The following is a 15,650-nucleotide window of genomic DNA, read 5'->3' as shown; positions in this document are numbered from 1 at the left end:
GTGATCGTGAGCCCATTAGAGCACCTGGGAGGGGTCACCTGGGTTGAGGCCTGGCTCTGGGAGGGTTGTCATCATGCAGGCAGAAATGGGTCAAGGGCCAGGAAAACAAGCAGAACACAGGGGTAAGAAGATGCCAGTGGAGAGAAATCCATGCGAACAGCCAGGGATTTGACAGAGCTGCAGGACTGGTGTTGAAAGGGCCAAGGAGGAAACTTCTACCATGGCTCGGGGCTCACACCCTGCTGGTTCCTTCCACAGCTTCCTGTCCCGACGCTATGCCCAATGCCAAGAGCAGCCGTAGTGCTCTGCCCATGACCTCCAGACACGTGTGCCCAGATGCAGGACTTTGCAGGCAAGAGTTCTGCCCATCTGCAGGTTACGGGACTCTGCTCCCCACCGATGCAGTCAGATTTTCGGGAGCAGAAAGGACTTATTTCCTTTGCACCTTGGAAAACATGAGTCAGCATGAGTTTTGGCATTCTTTGATACTTTCCTTGTCATTTTCAGTTTCTAGGAAAATATAAATGAAATAAAAGGAAAACAGCATAATCAAAGGAATAGAGGAAAGTGTCATGTATTTGTAAATAGAACCATAGGAACGACTCAGTCTGAACAACAGAAAAAGTAGGCTAAAAATGAAAAGAAAAGATACAGGGCCTTGGGGATGTAAAGGAAGATAAAAATTGTCTAATTTGAGTATCATCAGCACCCTGGAGGGGGAGGAGAAAGAGGACGGAGTCAAAAAGATATTCAAACAAATGATGGCGAAATTTCCAAATTTGGCAAAAGACATGCAACTGAAGAGCCAAGAAGTTGTTTGAAATGTCAGAAAGAACCCAAGTAAATCTACCTAAGACATACCACATACCACAGTGAATCTCCTCAAGAAGGACGTGAAGAGAGAGTTCTTGGAAGCAGCAAGACAGAAATGACACCTTATCTGCAACTGGAAATATCAGGCAGACAGCGTCTTCTTCAGCAGAGAACAGCAGCCAGAGCAAGCGGCACCTTCTCCACGTGCTGGGAGAGGGTCTCGCTACGTGGACGCCCACGCCTGGGAGAGGTCCATGCCTGGGAGAGGTCCACACCTGGGGAGACGTCCATACCTGGGAGAGGTCCACACCTGGGGAGACCTCCACACCTGGGAGAGGTCCATGCCTGGGAGAGGTCAACACCTGGGAGACATCCACACCAGGGAGATGTCCACACCTGGGAGAGGTCCACACCTGGGAGAGGTCCACGCCTTGGAGAGGTCCACGCCTGGGGGATGTCCACACCTGGGGAGATGTCCACACCTGGGAGAGGTCCATGCCTGGGAGAGGTCCACGCCTGGAGGGATGTCCACACCGGGGGAGATGTCCACAACTGGGGAGATGTCCACACCTGGGAGAGGTCCGCGCCTGGGAGAGGTCCACGCCTGGGAGAGGTCCACGCCTGGGGAGATGTCCACACCTGGGGAGATGTCCACACCTGGGAGAGGTCCGCGCCTGGGAGAGTTCCACGCCTGGGAGAGGTCCACACCTGGGGGACGTCCACACCTGGGGAGATGTCCACACCTGGGAGAGGTCCACGCTTCAGGGATGTCCACACCTGGGGAGATGTCCACACCTGGGGAGACCTCCACACCTGGGAGAGGTCCACGCCTGGGGATACGTCTATACCTGGGAGATGTCCACACCTCGGGAGATGTTGACGCCTGGGAGAGGTGCACGCCCGGGGAGAGGTCCACACCTAGGGAGGCATCCACACCTGTGAGACATCCACACCCAGAGACTGGCCTGCAGCAACAGGAGGAGAGCCGGGCCTTCTCAGCTGGAGAAAGACTTGGATTTGTTACCAGCAAACCTACCCTAGGGAACTAGTTAAAGGAGCTTCTTCAAACTAAAAGGAAATGATAAGTGAAGTAATCATGAAATAAGAAGAAAGAATAATACAAACAGTAAAAATAAGAAAAATCCAATAAACTTTCCTTCTCAAGTTTTCTAAATTATGTTTTGTGGTTGAAGCAAAAAATTATAATGCTGCCGGGGGTGACTCTTAGTGTATATAGAAGAAAACGTTGGCAAAATTATTTTATAAATGAGGGAGAGTAAAAGATGATAAGGAGATGTAAGGGCTGTACTTGTAAAGCATTAAACCAGTAGTCTCTGGTAAGTTATGAATATTTAGCGTATTATGAAAGGCAACCACTGTAAAAACTAGGCAAAGAGATCTGTTCAGAAACACTATAGATCAATAAAAGTGGAACTTACAAATGTGCCAGGTACTCTCAATAAAGCTTACAGATGAAAATAAAAGAAGAGAAAGTATAGAACAAAGAAAAAAGGGCAGCCTTTAGCTCAAGCATATTGATAATTACATTAATGTTAAGTAGTCTAAAATATACAAAAGACAAAGATTCACAGAATGGACTTAAAGAAAATCTCCAATTATATGCTGTCTGTAAGAAATTCTCTTCCAGTGTAACCGTGTATGGGGGGCATGGAAAGACACTTTCCACGCAAATATCACTGGAAAGGAAGGCTGGGTAGCTTTACCAGTGTCAGAAAAGAGAACTTGGGAACAGACAAACAAAAAGTCTCCAAGGGTGGAGAGGGACCTTACACAACGATAAAAGGTCCACCCACCAAACGGACAGCAAATGTACATATTTTGCAAGTGAATCTGAAGTATGTACCAAACAAGAGTGCTATAAGATATGGGAAAGAAAACTGAAAACTGAAAGAGCACACAGACCCACAGTCAGGGTTAGAAACTTCTCCATGCCCTGCTTAGCAACCGGTGGAACAATTGGGAACCCGGCAAGCAGAGAGAGCGTAATGCCACTGCCAGTGACTGGATCCGATTTATGCTCATAGAACTGGCATGGCAGCAGACCAGAGGTTACATCCCAGCATTTGCAAAATATTTACCAAGAGAGGCCTTCAAGTATAAAGCAAGTCTCAAAAACTTTTAAAGAACTGAAATCATACAGGCACATTTTCTGGCTACAATGTACAGATATTCCTTGTTTAGTGACCCCCCTGGTTAGAAACTGTTTGGAATTACAACCAAGGCGTGCTGTTCTGACTTACATCCCACAGCTTGGACTTACGACCCACATTTGGACTTAGGACACAGAAACATGAGTGGGACAGTGTGGCCTTACAGTGGCTTCATCTACAGTACAGTACTGTAATCTTTGCTGGTTGTACTGTACAGTACTGTAGCTTTATGTTCTGTTATACATTATAGTGCTGCATGTAAGAGTTACACAAATAAAAGCAGTCATCAATTTGGAGTCATCAAGTTCCTTTGACCATTTCTTTCTCTGAATATTGTACTGCACATACTCTTCATTTAGCAACCAGTTAATTTAACAACATAGCTGCAAGAACAGAGCTCAATTGTTAAATAAAGAATGTTGGTAATCAAGTTTGAAATCCACAATAGAGAAATGATAGGTAAATCTCCAAAAGTTAGAACTAACCATTCAACTTCCAAATTGTCTGTGTATCAAAGAGGAAGTCTCATAGAAAAATTACACTGGAGTGGATGGGAATGAAAATATAGCATATCAAAATTTGTGAGACTTGGCTAAAGCAGTTCTGAGAGGAAAATGTATAGCACTAATGGAATAGTTCCAGAAGAAAGAAGGGAAGTCTCAAGTCAGTAAGCTAAACTCTCATGGCAAAAAACTACTTTTTCAAGAAGTCAGGAACAAATGCAAAATAGACCCAAAACAAACATAAGGAAGGACATAGTAAAGATTAGAGGCGACATCAATAAAACTGAAAAGAGAAAAAAATAGATGGAACAGAAAATTAGCTCTTTGAGAAGGTCAATAAAACTGATAAATCTTCACCTGGACTAAGAAAGAATAGACACAAATTACCAATATCTAGAATAAAAAAAGGTTATTAATGTAGGCCTGCAAACTTCCAAATAGCCAGGGAATACTACAAATAAGTCTATGCATATAAGTGGGAAACATAATTTCTCAGAAAGCACAGACTGTAACTCATGCAACATAAAAATAGATAATATAACAGGCAAGTCTTATAACTGAGGTACTTGAATTAGTAATAGAAAATTAGTAACAGAAAATTCCAGGCCTAGGCAGTTTCATTGGAAAATTCTACCAAATATCTCAAAACACAACTAGGAATACTTTATAAATTTTCCCAGAAATAGAAGATGAAACATTTTCCCGATTTATTTGTAAAGCTATTGTTACTATGATATCAAAACTGGAAAAAAACTATAGCAGAAGAAAAGCAAAGACTGGCTCTCATGAAGATGTGTGTGAAAAATCCTTGACAAATAGCATTCAGCAACTATGTATATAATTATCAGTCATAACCATTTTATATATAATTATCACACACACACACACACACACACACATATATATATATGTACAATTTTCAATCATAGCCAAGTGGGGTTTATTTCAGGGATGCAAAATTAGTTCAATATTTGAAAAATCATTCAGTGTCATCTACCTTATTCATCTAAAGAAAAACATTATAGTCATACCAAGTGATGCACAAAAAAATCATTTGATAAAATTCAACATCATTCATGATAAAAAACTCTCAGAAAAATAAGACTAGATGGAAACCTTCTGAAATTGATTTTAAAAAATCTGCCAAATACCTGCAGTCAGCACTGTGCTAACTAGTGAAGGACGGAACCCTTTCTCCACAAGGTCAGGAGCAAGGTGAGGGTGTCCTCTCTCACCATGGCTGTGCCACACATTATTGGGAGAGTTACACAGTATGAAAAGTAAGGAGAAACAAAAATCATGCCGCTCCGAAAAGAAGAAACAAAATTCTTCCTGCCTGCAGATAACATGAGTGTCTGCTAGAAAAATGAAATGGAATCTGCAAAAGCAAAATAACTTCTAGAACTAACAAGTGAGTTCAGTTAGGTTGCAGAATATAAGATAAACATATAAAAATCAACTATACATATTTCCATATACTAGTAAGGTACACAGGAACACTGAAATTAAATATACAATATCATGTATAATCTCTAAAACATGAAATATGTATGTATCTCACAGAACAGTTATGGGATTTGTATAGTAAAAACTACAAAATGTCAATAAGAGGGATCAAAGAATATTTAAATGAACAGAAACATACCATGTTGATAGATTTGAAGACTCAACACGGTATAGATGTCTTTCCCAATTGATACTCAAGTTCAGGTTAACCAAATTTTTAATTAAAAAAATCTTAGCAAGATTGTTGGAGATGTAGGCAAGATCACTTTAATATTTATATGAAAAAGAAAAGAAAGTAGAATGTCTATAACAGTTTTGAAAATGAATCACTAAGCCTGATTTCAAGATTTATATAGCTGAAATAATTAAGACTTTATGGAATTTGCAGAGAGACGGACACACTGATCAGTGAAACAGCAGAGAAAGTGGAAATAGTCATTCACAGTTACTGTAGTTAATTGAGTTTTTACAATGGAGTGAAAGCAACTCCGCAGAAGAAAGATAGTCTTTTAAACAAATAGTGCTGGAGCAATTGGATATCCATAGATAAAAATAAAAGCAAAAAACAATGATAAAAGCAAACGCTAAAAAAATACACACACCTTATACAAATGGACCACAGATTTAAATATAAAACATGAAGTTATAAAACTTCTAGGAGAAAATATAGCAGAATCTTCATGACCTATGGGTTGCTGAAGATTCATTAAATATGTATAAAAGAAAAGAATTGGACCTCATTCAAATTTATAATCTTCATTTTATGAAGAACTGTTAGAGGAGGATGACTAGTCAAGCTATGAGCTGGGAGAAAATATTTGCAAAACACACAGCTGACTAAGAACTCACATCTCAACTCTACGGAGAACTCAAAACCTCCAAACTCGAGTTCTTCTTTTTTTAAACCAAACAATTCAACTAGAGACCACGCAAAAGGTACAGATGGACATTCTGTCTTTGAGTTTTATTTTCTTCTTGAAGCTGCAGTTTTTATTTTTAAAATTATGATTTTTTCCTTGTCTCCTTTTTACCCATAAATATTTTTCCCATCCCAACTCATTCCTCCCCTTGAGACTTTGCTTATTCTTAAGGGATGTAGAAGGCCCAAAGATTTACCTTCTTACACCTGCTGCGGGCTGAGGAGGGGCGTGCCCCTACCTGACCAGGGGTCAGAGATCTCACCCTGACTGACTTCAAGGAGGCAAAGGAAGATGGGTTCTGCTGTTTGATGCACCATCATCTTCTGATAGTCTGGGAAGAGGACACAATCCTTAGCAAGTCATGGGTGCCTACCTCTATTTTATATCCATGTTAAGTAGGTGCCAAAAGTTGTAGGGAGTGATTTACAGCATTTCTTGATATAACCTGAATACTGGTCTTTTGCTTGTTTGTGCATTGCAAGGCATTGGCTTTTCTTTTTCTTTGTTTTATTGGACCTTTTGAGGGACCAGGGCTCTTGATACTACGGTTGCAAATTTACCAAGCTTCTTGTGGTTAACACATTTTGCTCCTTCAAAATCCTTTCCCATTTCGAGGTCAGAAAGATGTTTCTGTTCTATTTCCCTTTACAAGTTTAAGCCCTTAGATTTTCACAGTGAAAGCCGTGCTCCCATTGGAACTGACCTTGGGTGTGGCTCCCCTCGGCTGAAGAAGTGGTTCCAACCTTCTTGAGAGCTCTGCTATCTTTCAGTAGCTGAGCGGATGAGACAATCAGGGAGAAACCTCCTCTGCAGCAGGACTTGGGTGAGGGCAGCCTTGCGAGATACTTTGTGAACACGACGGAGGGTCCCTTTGCTGTGGCCAAGGCATCTTTGCTGTAGCCATTTTGCAAATGCTAGAGCCCCGTGTTAAACACAATTAGAAACACAGTGAATCCCCTCTGGCCATTTGAATTCTGAGCATTTAAACAAGCTGTGGTTGGGAAGAAAACGTACGTTAAGATGTGTATTTGTGTAGTATTCTGAGCACGGGCTTGCCTTCAGACAGGCAGTGCTGTTTTCTGGAACTATCAATCATCGGACAAGGATTCAGAGGTTTACGTCTTGATCGGTGTTACTTGGTAAGGAAGCCAGTTCTTTTTTTTTTTTTTTTTTGAGACTGGGTTTCTCTGCGTAGTTCAGACTGGCCTTGAACTCACTAGATAGCCCAGGCTGGCCTTTAACTCTCGATTAACCTCCTGCCTCAGCCTCTGAGTGCGGGGATTACAGGCTGTGCCATCACAGCCAGCCTTTAGGATTAAGTTCGGGGGCTGTGACAAGAACCCTGCCACAGTTAGTGGCATAACCAACTAGAACGCACTTTCTCACAGGACGGCTCGGCATAGGGCTCTTTTCAGTTTAGGGTTCTCAGTATGCGGCTTTGTCTTAGCGCTTGTTACATCACAACTGCAGGACATAGCTCTTCCTACAGCAGCACCGAACCTGTTTCAGGCACAAAGCAGAGGTGGGCGAAGGACAAAAATTGAAGCCAAATTCTTCCTGAAGAGCTTCCCCAGGAGCCCTACTTCTGTTTGCGCCTCCAGGGCCAAGACTCTTGCACCTGCTCTTCATCCTTAGCCACAGTTGTAGCACGGAAAATTCCTGTCTGAACACAGTGAAGGTTCTGGAAGGAGAAAGACACCACTGGGCCTTGGCGGTGTCTGTCCTCTGTCTAGGCTTCCATCAGGGGACCCTGCGTGGCCCTGGCGGGACGCTCTGAGTGGCAGAATGGAAGATCAAATGCAAGAGGACTTCAAACTCTGCACTTTGTAAACTCTTCAAACCGTGATTTGTAAACAAGTGGGGATCCCGAGCAGTGGTCGCGATAGCAAATCCAGTGCTAACAGAAAGTTCCACTAAATGTAAATCCTTGGATAACCAGTGTGTCCTGAGTCTTGGCTCATTCTCCTTCAGACGTCCTCTGATAACTCAAGTGCTCGTGTTTTTGTGGTTACACTTCCTCAAATGCCAGTCTTTGGGTTATTATCAAGCATTGCTGTGGACATTTGCCGAATCATTTTTATAATGTCCCCTCCCCCTTTTCCCTTCTTCAGAGACCCTGGGGTATTTCTCCATGTGAATTTTACTTAGGCTGTGTCTGCATTCCCCGCCAGGGACAGCCCTGTATTAGTTTAAGCCACTTAGTGTAGTAAGCCCCAAAGAATAGTGATTGATGAAACGATGGATCTCTGGGTGCTCTCATTACTTTTTGTGGGGCTATGAAACTGACGTCCCCTTGGGTGATGGACACATGATTTCAACTGTTCAGCCACTTCTTTTTGGTACCAGGAAGGAAGCAACATGTTATGACTTAGATCCAGAATGTCCCCTGAAAGGCTCCTGTGTTTGGAGGTTGGCCTTGTGGGAGGTAACTGGATTGTGGGTGCTATACCCACTATCCTGCTGATGAATTTGTAGCTACTGTGCTATTAAGAGGGGCCTGAGGGGCTGAGGATTTAGCTCAGTGGCACAGTGCCTGCCTGGCAAGTGCAATGTCATGGGTTCGATTCGTGGTACTGGAAGAACAAAAACAAAACAAAACAAAAATAAGAGGGGCCTGGTCACGAGGCAGGTCCCTAGGGTGTGATATGCGGGCTGCATCTCTATTCTCGGCTGCTCCCTCTCTGCTTCCCGGCCGCGATGGCATGAGCAGCTTTCCTCCTCTGTGCTCATCTGCCGTGCCATTCCTACCTTGGAGCCTGCCGGGTGCATCTGGGCTGACACCCCTGAAACTGTGAGCCAATGCAAGCCTCTCTCCTGCACGTTTTGTGTCCTAGTGACGAGACAAAGCTGACTATGGAGAGCCAGGCATGGTGGCGCATGTCTGTAATCCCAGCACTCAGGAGGCTGAGGCAGGAGGATCATTGCGAGTTTGAGGCCAGCCTGGGCTACAAAGTGAGCTCAAGGCCAGCCTGAACTCATAGCAAGACCCTGTCTCAAAAAGAGAGAGAAAAAAAAAAAGCTGACTGTGAATTCAGTCCACTGGGAATTCCTGTCAAGGGAACTGAGGAGAGTCCAGTGACACAGCAAACTTCTGGTTTCCCAAAGCCAACTGTACTTTTGTTTTATTCTTTCCCACTCAGTAGAACCAATAATTTCCATGTTTTTTTTTTTATTTGTGTGAGTTTCTGTTAACTATATCCAAAAGATCCTTGAATGATGATTTCTACATCCATTCCAGAAAAAATTAAAATTACTTTATTACATAATTTTTAGATGATTTCTATATTTTAGATAATATATTATATGTGTGTATATATGCATATAATTTATATATAAAAAAGCTTGTTCTGAAGCTTCTAGTTTTTCCGGAATTAAAACCACAGGCCTGAATGTAACGAAGGCCATTTGTGCAATAATAGTAGGTCTGAAGAGCATCTGTTCAAAGCATTGCAGGCTGTGAAGCGCTGGGCCCTGGTTCCTGCTCTTTGGGGGACTGTGCCTGTCACTCCTGAGGTAGCAGACTCGCCCTTCAATGCTTTGAGCCAAACATCAATTAGGCTAAGATTTACCCGCGTTCTTGTGGGTGTGTTTCCTGTTTCCTGTTTGCCAAGGCAACTACAGAAGAAATAGAAGTAACAGCCTTACCTCAACTTTTTCCTGCGGCGTCAGATGTTCTAGCAGTGCACTCACGATGCACAATGTCCATTGCAGGGCTGTTGTCTTGCCTCTGTGGAAAGCTGTCCTGACAGAGAGCAGAGCTTGGAGATCCGAGGTGCTGCATTGCTGCGCACTGTGAGTTTTAAATTTTTAACCTCTTGAAATACGTGGGTGTTTGATGGTGCAAATTATGATTCAGAAGGCGAAGGTGTATCCTGGTTAGGTTGCTATGTGATTGTTTTTGTATTTGGTGAAGAGAAAATAGTAGCTTACCTCTGTCATGCCATGGGGTGTTCATGTGCGTTTTTAATTCTTGATGGATTTGTATGTTACCGAAAAGAAAGCTCTACACCCATTCTAATTTTTAGAAAATTTCCTGTTCTGTGGTGACTGATTAAATGCAAACCTTGTGTAAGTATTAGGGAGATTTACTGGAACAAAGCAAAACAAGAGATGTGATAATGACTTCATATCTGGCCTGTTGCTTCCTGGAAACAAAGGTAGTCTGGGCCTCTCCTTACTTTCCGAAGCCACTCATTTCTGTGGAAAATTGAAGAGGCTCTTGTGCAGCCAGTGGATGGCATGTTTTCTAATTCAGCGCCGATGCTTTTGAAAGTCTATGACAGTATCATTAGGGCTGCAACACCAGTAGTACTGAATTTCCTGTTAAGATAGGTGCATTCTTACTTTCCTAATTTGTTGGTATGAGTCTCAAAAGCCATCTCATTGATTATTTAGGAAATTGGCTTTTCAGGAAGGAAAATCTACTGCTATATGAATTTCTTGGAAATTCTTCAAAATAAGCTAATGGCCCCAGCCAGAGCCAGCAGAGATTTATAGATAACACGGCAGGGCTTAGACTCCAGTAATACTTTTTGTGCCTGTTGGAAACAAAGTGTGACTATTAATCTAATATCTTTTTGGCCAAATAGTTTTATGTAAGGAACAGATGGCAAAAATAAAATAAATAGAAGCAAGAAAAACTTTTTAAAAAGATTTTGCTTATATTACAGGGAAGGGAGCTAAGTTGATGCAAAATGAAACCTAAATGTACTGAGCTTTTTTTATCCACTCCTCCAATAACTTTCTATGGTTTGATTATTAAATGAGCAACATGGCTTATCTGATTGTAACAACAAAGTGAAAGTGAAGATATTTATTCCAAATTGGATAGGTCAGACCTTTTAATGAAATCTATTGAACAGTAATAAAATATTTGAAGACATATTAAACAAGAGCCTGGTTCTTCCCATGCTGATGTTGAGAAGTGGGTCTCAACCCCCTTGCACTTCTCTTGGAGGCCAGGATATAACTGTGTGTCTAACTTGGTTGAGATCGGGGAGCCTGAGCTCTTTCTTCTTGTGATAGTTTGGTTGAATGCCTATGGATGTCATCACCTTAGATATGGCAGTGGCCTTTGGCTCTTTCTGCCATCAGACTAAGCCATCGTAGGAAAAAGTGCATTGTTGCCTAATAACAGCAAAGCACGACCAACATGTGAATCTTTCCTTTGATGTGAAGATGTAGAGGATCAAGGTGATGCTGTTGGCTTCTGGTCCTTTGTGTCCCTTCTCAAGCACCCAGCTCCCACTCCTGTGTCTGAGATCTTGGGGACAGGTGGCTCTTGGCTGTAGATTTCCTGCTCAAGTGAGCCTGAAATAAGCTCTGCTTCATCTCTGGTTTATGTGGAGTGAGCTGAGGTCTCAGCAGTCTGTGGTGCACCTTTGTAGCATCTGCCAGACCCAAGGAGGAGGACATAGATGAGAAGTTGGCAGAGATGTCCCTGGGGCAGAGAAGAAGCCCTCCTGGGTGGACGACTGCTGGCTGGAGAGAGTGGTGGAGAAGCTGGAGAAGCAGACGACCTTCTTCGCAGAGGTTCAGTTGCCCAGGGGGAAATTTCCAGCAGAATTGTGAGAGTAGCAAGTTCTCTCCATATTTCCTGGGATTTGCGGGATTTCGTGTAAGAAATCCACATACTGTAATAAAAAGTTGTTGCCTGGTGGCAGAGATTTCTTTTAAAGTGAAGCATGTGAATAGACACTAGGTTTCTGATTGTTAGCAATGTCCTGAGTGCTTGGATATCTCTTTTTAGACCCTTTCAGCCAGGATCATTTTGCCTGGATCCCCAAGAAAGTCATCCTGTTCTCCAAGGCTTTGCAGATGGCTAGCTTTTCTGTCACAGGATGTTACACGGAATTACGCTTTTCTGCAGTTTTCACAACCTCTTTCCTTCTCTTTTTAAAAGTAATGAACGATGTTTTAATCCTCTTTGCTGAGAGTGCACTACTCTTTATTTTCAACGTCCCATTATCACAAAACACCCATTTCTCCAGGGGAATACCCTTCACTCGGGGTGTGATGGATGGAGTTTCTCACATACTGAGAGTTCAGGCCGTCTATCCAGAGGACGATTAACGGCTGCTTCCAGATGTTCCAAATGCAGGGACCGAGACAAACACTGATCATCCACGTAATCGATTCCCTGACAACTGTTTTCCACTCAGTCATGCGCTTAATGCCAGAACAGCTAATAAATCCAGTGAAAAACAAAACCGACTGCCTTTCTGTTATTATGTAGAAAAAGAATAGAAAGAGAGCAGTTGGTTTCCCAGCAATTTTGCAACAAGTTCCCTTGGTGTCGTGGAGATGTATAGTGCGCAGCTTGCAGGAGATCAGTGATGCCTTCAGTTAACTGGAAAGTGTTGGTTGAGACCTGGGGAAGACTGCTAGCGTGTAACATGCACTCACCCGTTTGGTGACAGATCCTGTTCCTTGAGATACAGTTCATTTATTCTCTTGCTGTTGATTGACTGAGCGCTGACTTTGTGACAGGCACGTGCTAGGTGATGGGGTAGTCAGAGGGAGCAGGGAGACATGATTTGTGCCCACTTTAAGTAGGGTGATGTTGTGGGGGGGATCTCAAATGTCCCCTGAGGGCTCACCTGTGGAAGGCTTGGTCTCCAGTCCATAGCGCTTTGAGGGTAGTTGGACCTTTAAGGGGTGGGGCCTAATGAGGAAATTGGATCATTGGGGGTGTGTCCTTGAAGGAGATATTGGCACCCCACCCTCTTCTCTCTTTCTGGGAGGTGAGTGGCTTCTTCCATTATATTCTGCCATGATGTGCTGCCCGCCCAAGGCCCAAAGGCAGTGGGACCAACTGACTACATACTGGCCCTTGTGAAACTGTGAACCCTATAAACCTTTCCTCTTCATAAGCTGGTTTATCACAGGTGTTTGTCTTCTCGATGGAGAGTTGGCTAATACAGGTAGGGCTGCAGTGGAAGATGACAATCAAAGAATCACACAAAGATATTTAACAAGTATGAGAGATGAGGACTCAGACGGCAGAAAAGAAAACAGCAGCAGGGAACCATGAGAGCATGAAATACAGTCCTGACACCTTGCCCTCTGTGGCTTAGGGCAGGTAGCCCTTGAGAGTTCTGCAGGTGCTAGGGATGGGCAGAAATATCTTCTGTGGCAGAGCCCTGGGGTAGATGCAGTGTGGAGCTCCCTGGAACATGAATCCAGGCCAGCACTGCTGGAGAGTGAGGAGCTATGGGACAAGGGACAGCCAGAGAGGTGGCAGGGACCAGCAGAGAGAAAATAAATGAAAAATCTGAGTAGTTTATAACAAGAAATGAATCCTGTTGTCTCCTGTCATTTGTGTAAAAATAAAAGGAGTTTGCACTTGTACAATGGCTCCGCTGTTTGAAAGTATTCATTCATTCATTCACTCCCTAGTCAGCCAATAAGCAGGAGACAAAACATCTCTGTTCACATGGACTTAAATTCTATTGGAGCAGGCAGATAACATGCGAATAAGCAGAAACAGAATGTTCACAGCAATTTTCATTTACAAAGAAGTAGCATGAGTGGGCTTCAGCTGCAATATAAATATTATACTTTGACTGAGGGTGGTTATTCTTCTGGTGAATGAAATGATGTTCTCTGCTGTAGCAGCCCTGAGATGAGGTTAAGGACGGGTGCTCTTCATAGTATTTACAGCCAAAGACGTTAGTGAAAGTCCAAGAGGAAAATAGAAGGGAACTGTGGGATCTGTATTAGTTCTTGTTTCTGAGGAGCTGTGGGATTGCGTCCTCCTTTCCCCTCTCACCTTTCTCTGCAGCAGTGGGACAGGAAAGCAATGCAGGTGTCCGTGGAAATAACCAATCTAGTGCTGAGAAGCAGAGCAGTTTAGTCTTTCTTCGTAGAAGAAGAGCATGGTACACCTGAGCGGACACTTGACACAGCTTATAGATTTGGCATGTTCGCCGTCCCTGAGAGTGGTTCACGTTTAAAGTCAATGTGCACATTTAACTAGTATTTTTTTCCTGCATTCTTATCCTAAAACCATCATAACTTATCACTCAGAAAATACTTCACCCCTGGAACCTTCTTTGGGGTTTTCAGTCAGACCTGTCTCTCCTGAAGATGAATTCCTCATGGTGAAGTCTGAATATTGCCCAGAAAGTATTACTGTTATCAAACCAGAGCGGCTGTGAAGTTCACCTTCAGGTCTTGGTTGCAGAGGTCAGAGGATTTGATGTAAGGGGTTTATTATATCAGTGGGAGATGTAATGACTGCCTGTTTTAATCTTTAAGAACTTCTTTCTTTCTCATTTTCAGAGTGTATGAGTCAGTGATTATTTCTGTCTATGCTGTTTTAGTCTATTTGGGCTGCTATAGCAAAATATCACAAATGGTGTGGCTTGTAAACAGAAGAAACTGATTTCTAATAGTGGTGGGGGCTGGGGCGCCTCAGCCCAAGGTGCAAGCCACTGCAGTGTCTACAGGGACCTGTCTCCTGGTACATAGATGGTGCCCTTGTGCCTTGTCCTCACGTGGTGGAGGGGTGGCCTTTGGAAAGGCCTTATAACTCACTCTCAAGGGCTCTGCCTTGGGACACAACCACTTCTCAAAAGCTTTGCTTCCTGGTCCTGTCACCTGGAGGTTAGGATTCCAATGTATGAATTATAAGGGGGACAAACATTAGATCACAGTGTACACCAGGAATCTGTTTAGGAGAAGCCATGGGGTGGTGTTTGTGTGACTCTATGACAGACTCCTTTGGGAGCATGATGGGCATTTGGAAAAGATACTCCTACTGCAAGGGGCTGTCCTGGGCAGTGTAGGGTGTTAGCAGCATCCTGGCACCCATGGTCCATGACTGTAGTCATGACAGCTGTCTCTAGACATTGTCAGGTGTCTCCTGGGAGGGACAAAATCACCCTCCATCAGTGCCTCAGTACGTCACGACCAGTGACTCAGAATAGCAAGTTTAGCTTTGTACTGCAAACGTGTCCAGTTCTGAATCCATAGCTTTCAGTGTAACTGGTTGGTGTTTTTAAGGTTCTATAGTTCTTACATCATAATTAAAAATAATATGGTGAAACCAGAATTAGAAGGCTTACTAATTAGATATTTATGCCACCAAATGTGTGAAATCCTTACCTGGCCATGTTTTCCTGGGGACTGTACCCTTTGAGAGACTTGTTTTACTTGTTAAAACCTTGTGCAGTTTTATCCTGCAAGTTTAAAACTTACTTAGTGGTCTGACTGTGTTTTAAAAGACACATCTATGGGACACTTATACAGTTGTACAAGACCTCAAGTCAGTCATCTGGTCATCTGCAAGCATTAGTAGCCTTGTGATGATACGTAGAAATGTAAACGGGGTGTATTGATTGAGGTCAATCCAAGTTTTGTAGGAACCTAGGGACAGCAGAGAGAAAAAAGTAACACTTTTGTGCCTTTGGGAGACAATATTTGACATTTTAGTGTAAGTTATTATAATAGTATATGGGTGTAATGTTCCTATAATATCAGCGGTTTAATCAGAGTTCCTGAAAATGGAGAGAGTATGTTCTGCCACTGTAAAGCTAAGAAATAGCATCGCAAAGTCACTTTAATCATCCATGATTAGGTCTTTTAGGGTGGTATTTACTATTGTGTGCTCCAACTCCCAGGAAGACCTAAGATTGCACACGTTTCTGGACATATATGACACCATTATAGAAATTATTTTTAATGTCTTACTGCTATGATTTACTTCATTTAAAGGCCTCTTGTCTCAGAGTGTT

At 42.9% G+C, this 15,650-nt stretch overlaps 1 protein-coding gene across 5 annotated transcripts in view; it reads left to right on the top strand.

Moving 5' to 3' along the window:
- Positions 1–15,650, top strand: part of Ncald (neurocalcin delta) — a 350,086-nt gene that overhangs the window by 192,424 nt on the left and 142,012 nt on the right. For 4 of the 5 annotated variants that reach the window (XM_013512737.1, XM_013512738.1, XM_013512740.1 and 1 more), the window contains one exon: positions 9,625–9,705. The exons of the other annotated variant lie outside the window; for it this stretch is intronic. The gene's annotated coding sequence lies outside the window, so the exon portion shown is untranslated. The remainder of the gene's footprint in view (positions 1–9,624; positions 9,706–15,650) is intronic. 5 annotated transcript variants of the gene reach the window in all.

This window comes from Chinchilla lanigera, unplaced genomic scaffold (genome assembly GCF_000276665.1).
Source record: "Chinchilla lanigera isolate Chin_1 unplaced genomic scaffold, ChiLan1.0 scaffold00016, whole genome shotgun sequence".
In the NCBI taxonomy this organism is placed as follows: domain Eukaryota; kingdom Metazoa; phylum Chordata; class Mammalia; order Rodentia; family Chinchillidae; genus Chinchilla; species Chinchilla lanigera.
This window is presented reverse-complemented; position numbering and strand designations above follow the sequence as displayed.